We start from the raw sequence: 8,343 nt of genomic DNA on the forward strand, positions 1-8,343 counted from the left end.
ATGCTTAACTAAAAAAACAAAAAAAACCCACCAAAATTCTTGCTGACTAGGTCAAAAGTCTCTAACATTTTTCTATAAATTTTAATAAGTGATTGTTATTAAAATGTCCTTAAATTATAAAATTATATGGTTTTATTCTCACTAGTTGAAAAATACTAATAAACCTGTCCCAAGTGAACTAGGTAACTTAATAAGAAATTTACTATATTTAAATTTTCTGGTTCATTTGTTTTGTCTTGTTAATGAAACATACCTAAAGCTCATTGCTGATACTGAGAGCCAGAAAAGAGATTTTCATATCAAAGCAAAGGAAAACCAAACCCCACAGTGCTCATGTTTGCTTAGTGTTTTTTTTTTATTTTCTCTAGTAGTTTTCATTCCTTGAGATACGATTCTTTAGCATACAGTTGCGTCATGTAATAGTTTTTTTCATCTTTTACATTTTTAAGTGAATTTTAAAAATTCAGATAGTACTTTGAGATATATAGTGAAAAGCACAAGTCTCTTCCTCACTGCGGACTACTGCTACCTTGAAGCAACTTCTTTGAACTCTTACCTGTTTCCTGTGGGATTTTCTTCTATGTTCCTATGCCTAAACTACCATAGCTTGTTTTTCCAACACCAGACATTCTCTATGAATTCTCCTACTTTGCTAGATGAGGATTCATCTCTCATACAACGCTCCTTAACACACGTTTCCTCCTATCCCTACAGGGTGATCATATCATAATTTTGTTTATTTTCTCTATATTCGGTATTTATGTTTTCATGACCAAGTGTTGCTCAAAACTAGGCATATACAATGATTTAATTTCTTCACCAGTTCAAATTTTCATTTTTTTCTGGAGTTAATTGTTTGTTGGCTCATGTTTCTTAGTACCGTCACAAATTCGGACAGAACTACAGGACCCTGGGTAGTGAACACCTCACCTGCAGCCTTATAGTTTCTCACCTCCATTGGGCCTTCTTTCGTAGAGATTCTCTCAGCCTGCTTTCTCATTTTTGGTGGGCACATCCTCCTGTAGCTTTTTGAGAAAGGGTTTGCAGGAGGTCAACTCTGAGACCTTACTTGTCTGGAAATTTATTCTAGCCTCATACTTAATTGGTAGGTTGGCTATGGAATGCTAGAATGGATATAGTTTTCCTTTAGAATTTTGATATTGTTGAGAAATCCCAGGCTTTTTCTGTTTCTCTTTCCCACTCTTACTATTCTTTCCTTTTCTCTTCCAGTTTTCTTTTTCTTTCTTTCTTTCTTCCTTCCTTCCTTCCTTCCTTTCTTCCTTTCTTCCTTTCTTCCTTTCTTCCTTTCTTCCTTTCTTCCTTTCTTCCTTTCTTCCTTTCTTCCTTTCTTCCTTCCTTTCTTTCTTTCTTTCTTTCTTTCAAGCTTTAACTCCTTTCAAAGTCTCTCCTCTTACTTTCATCTTTTGATGAGGTGCCTTCATTTGTGATTTGCAGCTGTGGTCCCTGGACCATTTATGGGGAGGGAGTGACCAGAACAACTGGGAACAACAGCCCTCCTCACCTGGCTTCACGGTGAACCCACAAACCCTTGCTTTGTGCACTCATGTCTGGTTGGCAAGCAGGTTTCATCAGTGCCTGTAGGTAAGAAAGACATAAAAACACTCAGAACATATGAGTGCTTCTCAGACCTGGTGACACTTCGTCACCCCACAGGCAGAATCATCTGCAGCTGTGTGTCCTCATGAAAAGTTTGGGAGGTAGCTGGCATTGGGTACTGGGCCTCTGATTGAGAGATGATGTGCATCATGCTTTGAGTAGCCATGCCCACAGGGTGATTTCTGAATCCCTTGTCTTTGAAACCAGAGTCTTTAACAGTGTTTATTAGCATCTTTCCATTGTGGCTGCCTTAGATAGAGCCCGCTATAGTGCACGTTCCTCTTTATCTTTTATGCCGGGCACTTTGTGGGAACTTTCATTTTGGAAAATCCTGCTTTTGACTCTGGGAAATTCTTCTTCTCTTTCTTCTTCTTTTTGAGAGAGAGAGAATGAGAATGAGTGGGGAATAAGGGGCAGAGCGGCAGAAGGAAAGGGAAATCTTAAGTAGGCTCCGTGCTCAGCGCAGAGCCTGATGCATGGCTCAGTGCCATGACCCTGGAATAATGACCTGAGCTGAAATCAGGAGTTGGACACTCATCCCACTGAGTCACCCAGGCGCCCCTCTGGGAAATTTTCTTGTAGTTGTAATAATTTTATATAGTTATAATGGATTTTTTGTTTTTTATTTTTACATACTCCACCTTGTTTTACATACCTCTGCTCTTGTTTTAAGCACTTCATTACTTTCTGATCCTCCATTGTTTTTTCCTCCATCCATTTTGCATCTTTCAAAAACTTGACCTCTCTTCTTTTGCTGTCATTTCCTCTAACCATTCTTTTTATGCTTGTGAGTTACCCCTTTTATATTTCTTTGCTGTTGCATTAGTGAGTGTATTGTAAGAAAGTACCAGAAATTGGATGGTTTAGTATTTATTGTTTCACTGTTCGGAGGGTGGGTTAGTTCCTTCTGACTCCTGTAGGGAGAATCTGTTCGTTCCTCTGTCCTAACATCTGGTGGTTAGCTGGCAATTTTAGGCATTTCTTGGCTTGTAGATACAGTACCATGATTTCTGCCTTCATGGTCACATGGCAGTGTGTGTGTGTGTCTTTGTGTGTGTCTTTCTGTCTGTCTGTCTCCCTTGGTCCAAATTTCCTTTTTCTAAGGAAGCCAGTCATAATGGTTTAGGGCTCACCCTAATGACTTCATTTTAACCTGATTACCTCTGTAAAGATCCTGTTTCCAAATATGATCACATTCTGAGATACTGAGGGTGAGAATTTAAACTTCGCATTTTTGGGAGGCATAGTTCAACTCTGAATAGTTGGGTTTTAAGAGAGAACGAAAATAAAGTAGATCACTTCCTTTGTGTTTAACAGAATGTCTCGTTATTGTAATGTTTTAAAAGACTGTTTAGTCACATCTATCTTCACTGAAGATCAGAGAGCAACTCTCAGGAGGTGATTTTTAGGTTACAATTTGCGATTTTTGTTCAGATTCATATGACTGTTAAATTTCTGCTGGTTTCCTGAATGTTTAATAACTTAGTATCTGAGTCACCTAATTTTCTTTCAAATCTTGCTCTGTTTCTAAAGTAATTTGAAGGTTGGTAACATGACTGAAGAAGGAACAGCGGCAGTGTCTTGGGAGAAAGTAAATCCTAAGTATATCACGGCATGGTTATGTGAGTATGATTAGCCAGGTTCTCATGCTCTTTCATATTAATTGTACTTTCATTTTTGGATGTGTGCCTTCCTGGGTTGAGTGAGTTTGTTTGTTTTTAAAAATTCTGTGCTACATTTTCTTGGTTTTGGCTCCTCATTCCCTTTACCTAAAAAAGTAGCGCCTCCTGCCCTTCCTCCCTTACTTTCTGGCAGCATTACTCTCTTTAATTTCCTTTGTAATAGTTCTCCCAGTCTAGAATTTTATTTTTTATTTCTTGTCTCCTCTTCCTCCGTTAGAATCTAATTGCACTAAGAGCCAGCACCTCACCAGCCAGGTTCACTGCTTGATCTCAGCTCAGAATAGAATAGTGCCTGACACATTAAAGTAGGCGCTGCTTTTAAACAGGTCAGCAAGGGGCGCCTGGGTGGCTCAGCCATTTAAGCGTCCCACTTCGGCTCAGGTCATCATCTCCCAGTCCATGGGTTCGAGCCCTGCGTTGGGCTCTACTGACAGCTCAGACCCTGGAGCCTGCTTCAGATTCTGTGTCTCCCTCTCTCTCTGCCCCTCCCTCACTTGCTCTCTGTCTCTCAAAATTATAAATAAAGACACTAAAAAAATAAACAGGTCAGCGAGTGAAATGTTTTTTATTTCCAACATTCCGAGTGTTGCTTCACTCAATTGCTGCTGCCCTTGGAAGTCCTGTCTTGTTGAAGTAGCTCAGTGTGCAAGTCAGCTTGTGATAACACAACGGCTCAGCCTTACCTGGCATTTGTTTTGCAAAGCTGTGTAAAACTAGGACACAGCTCAAACTGGAGTGATGAGTGGCTTTCAAAGTAGCGGGGCTGTTGGCGACAGCTGCTGTCTCCACAGATTCTCCCTTTATCGACCCAGATGTCCTCCCAGGCCAGGGAGCTCCCCCTCCTAACGTTTCTACCAGGGTCTCAGTAGTAATTGTGCACAGTAAAGCAGGGCCAGAAATTTGAATTATATTTTAATTGGCTTTTGGTGGAAGGCTCTCATCTATCTCCATAGCTTCTCCCAGTTTCCCCAGAAGCCTCTGCAGACACCAGTATGGGATGCCTGGAGTTGGGAGCGGGATCTTTGCATGGCTGCACAGGAGTTCATATCCCTGCTTCCTGTACTCATGGCTACCATGTTCTGTTTAATTGAGACAGATAGATCCAGGCAGTTCAAAAGAAAAGAGTGGAGAAGTGGTGCATTTGTGCTTCCTGATCTAGGAAACGGAGGGGGGGTTGCTACATTCTGAGAGTTAAATGTAAGATAAATTGCAGATGTTACTAAAAACTGACTATGTGTTACAGGAGCTGAGGAATTCTGGTCACTTTTATGACATCAGTTAAGTAAGCAGATGTACTTTTTTTTTTTTCTTGTTTTTTTATTCGTATGCTACCAGTAATCAGGGAAGATCTTTCCATGTACAGGAGTCACTGCAAGATAATTGATGCAGTGTGTGAGGCTGGTCAAACGGTTTATGTAGCAGAAGTCTCCTTTTAACTGGAATTGTAGTACTGTCTTGATTTCATCATGGTATCCTGAAGGAAATAAATGGCTTGGCATTCTGATGCTGTCCTAGAAGTGATTGCTGTGGCTTTGACCTCACTAATGTTCCTTTGAATTTCAGGTAGTTTTAGAAAAATACAAGCTCCCAGGGCACCTGGGTGGCTCAGTTGGTTAAGTGTCCAACTTCAGCTCAGGTCACAATCTCATGGTTCATGAGTTCGAGCCCCACATCAATCTTTGCACTCACAGCGTGGAGCCTACTTGGGATTCTCTTTCTCCCTATGTACCCCTTCTCACTCTCCTTTCCTCCCTCCCTCTCTTTCTCTCTCAAAATTAATAAACTTTCAAAAATTCTTAAGAAAAATACAAACTCCAAAAATGAAGTGTACATATTCACAAAATGTTGAATCTGAGGTACCTCTCATGCAGAAGCTAACAATCAGCTTTGAAATTCTTAGGCGAGAATTCTTTAGAGAACCTGATGCCTAGGTCTCTGTAAAACCACATGATGCTTTCTGTGTGGTAGGGAGGGGAGACACAGATGTAGTTCTATTGTTCTGGAATACATGTGTGATATTGGATACAATACTGTCTGTGGCTGTGAGCAAATAGTCATTTCTTTCCTGCATCCTCACAGTGCTTATTGAGATCGGAGTGATAGATGATGACAATTGATGGACATTCACGGTGAAAAATACTACTGTTTAAATAAAAGATCCAACACATGGTGAAATTTAAAGTTTACCCATAAGATACATAAGTTCTTGAGCTTTGAGCTCCATTACAAATGAATAAGGAAACTGTTGATAACCCTATAAAAGATGTAACTATGAAGGAATATGACTAGAAACTTACGTAATCAAATAAATGTACATTGCCCACTTTAGTGGCAACATTATTTTCAAATTACTCTCAGGGTCTCAAAATATATCATTTTATGCTCCATGGTGGAAGATTTTTACCCCTCCTGGTAGGTTAGGTTTTTAAAAATAGCGACAAGTCATTTAGAGCAACATCTGGTGGGTCATGCATGTCAGAGAGGTGAATAATAATGTACCTCTGTGCTGTTTAAGAATCGTGACAGCACATATATAGTAATACGTGATAGTAATGATAGTGATTTTTTTTTATCCTGTATAGCACCTAAATTTAAAGAACTTTCAGGAAAAAAGAGAAGTAGCAATAACATGCTAGACACTGGCATATCAATGGTATCAATTTATTATAGCTTTATTTATTACAGCCTTCAGAGGTGTTTACTTTAAAAGACAGCATTCATGTTAAATAGAGTTAGATAAGAGTGTTAGTGTAACCAAACAGTTTTCCACCAGAACTTGGAAGAAGGGAATACATGGTGGAGGATGCCTTACCTGCCTCTTTGGGAGGCTGGTCTGATTTGGGCCTGGTGTGGGGTGCTGGTCTGGGAGTAGCTGGATCTAATAGTTTTTACCTTAAGACCATTCCTTATATCCCTAGGATTCTTCTGACCCATGTTGGTCTTGTTTTGGGATATGAATTATACTATTTGAACAAATATGCTGAACGGTGGGCCTCAGTGAATGGGCCTTAGGGAGTGGGGAATTGGTATGGGAGGCTAAAACAAAAAGCTTAAAAGAGCTGTTGATTCAAGTGAGAATTAGGTCATAACTCATTTGTTTACTTTCCTGTGTCCCTCACTAAATAGTGAGCTCCTTGATGGCAGAGATTCTAATCTAACAGTCATCTGTTGGGCACCTGTGTGGCACAGGTCTTGAAGGCATTTGGTACATTATTTTTTAATGAAGAGAAAGAGGAGGACTAATATTTATCAAGCACTTAGTAGTTTCCAGGTGCTACCTCATTCAATCCTGGAAGCAATCCGGCCTAGTGGGTACATATTAATCCCAGCTCTATGGAGGGGTTATAGGAAGCTCCAGTCCAGCTGAAGCTTAAAGAAAAGGTTAAGTACTGGAGATATTTAATAAGTAGTAGAGATGTAATTTAAAACTTGATCTAAATTCAAAGCTCAAGCTGTGTGCCTGCCTGGCCAACCCCTAACATTTGTGAGAGCCTAGCCAGAACAGGCATATAAACAGGGCCACGTATCATCAGTTTAAACTAGTGATTCTCAACAGGAGGAAATTTTGCCCCCAGGGGCTGCTTAGAAATAACTGGAGACGTTTTTGGTTGCCACAACTGGGAGGAGAACACTGCTGGCATCTAGTGGTTGGAGATCAGGGACAGTGTGCCCCTTCACACTCTGGAAAAAATGATCTGACCTCAGTGTCACTATGCCAATGCTGAGAAACCTTGGCCTAAACTTTTAAAAGCTCTGAATCCAGCCAGTCACCTCCATGGCCTGACCAGCACTCCCACCTCTGGCTGTTTCTCAGCACTGTCCCATCCTGTGACAGCTTGAGTGCTAGCACATGCATGCTAGGAAAGCTTGTTTGGCTTGTGCTTCCCTCCTGTTAGATAAATTGTTTCCAAAAAAACAAAAACAACCCCCCCCCCCCAAAAAAAACCTGTGGAGGTCTGAAAAGAAGAAAAACAAATAAATGCTGTCTATGCAGGGCCTTCTAAAGTGCAGGGCCTGGAATAGGGACTCCTTTTGCCCATGGTTAGAGGCAGTATGGGTGCCTGGCATAAATCTGTTTGTTAAGTGAGTATTTCCATAGCACCATCCTTCCTGAATGAATGAATGGCATCATTTACATAGACTCTACGTTTCATTGTTAAGGGCTGTTATACATGAGGTAAGGCTAGATTGAGCATGTTTTATCTAATTTAGCTGGGAAGTAATTTAATTTTCGGTACCTGCATGTTCTCATTTTTCAAACAACAGCTTGGATTAGAATTAGGGGTTCTTTTTTTTTTTTTTTTTTAACGTTTATTTATTTTGTGAGAGAGAGAGAATACATGAGCAGGGGGATGGGCAGAGAGAGAGGAAGAGAAAATCCCAACCAGGATTTTTCCTTTCAGCACAGAGCCCTGTGTAGAGCTTGATCTCACAAACCTTGAGATCACCACCTGAGCTGGAATCAAGAGTTGGATGCTTACCCAACTGAGCCACCCAGGTGCCCCCCCTCGAATCGGGCATTCTTTAGTTGGGTTCCACATACCAGCCAAAGAGAGGTTCTAGCAGATCCTCAAATTTTGATTCATGGTTGTGTGGATATACACACATACTGATGATGTGCAGGTTTTCTGTAAAGAGGGAATACTCAAGGTTAATTGGGTTCCACCTTTTAGCTACTATAAATAATGCTACCATGAATATTGGTGTTCAGGTCTTTGTTTGAAGCCATTGTTTTCAGTTATTTGTGGTATACGTCTAGTGGAGTTGCTGGATCTATGGTAACTTTAGGTTTACTTTTTTGAGGAACTGCCAAATTACTTTCCACAGTGACCACCATTTCACATTCCCATCAGGTATCAGTTGCACGAAGATTTCAATTTTTCTACATCTTCAACAACACTTATTTTCTGGTTTTGTTTATTTTTATAGGCATCCTACTGAATGTGAAGTAATATCTCCCTGTAGTTCTGATTTGCATTTCCCTAATGATTAATGATCATCCTTTTATGTACTTATTGACTATTTGTATATCTTCTTTGGAGAG

The sequence above is a fragment of the Crocuta crocuta genome, unplaced genomic scaffold (assembly GCF_008692635.1).
Source record: "Crocuta crocuta isolate KB4526 unplaced genomic scaffold, BGI_CrCroc_1.0 scaffold26, whole genome shotgun sequence".
In the NCBI taxonomy this organism is placed as follows: Eukaryota; Metazoa; Chordata; class Mammalia; order Carnivora; family Hyaenidae; genus Crocuta; species Crocuta crocuta.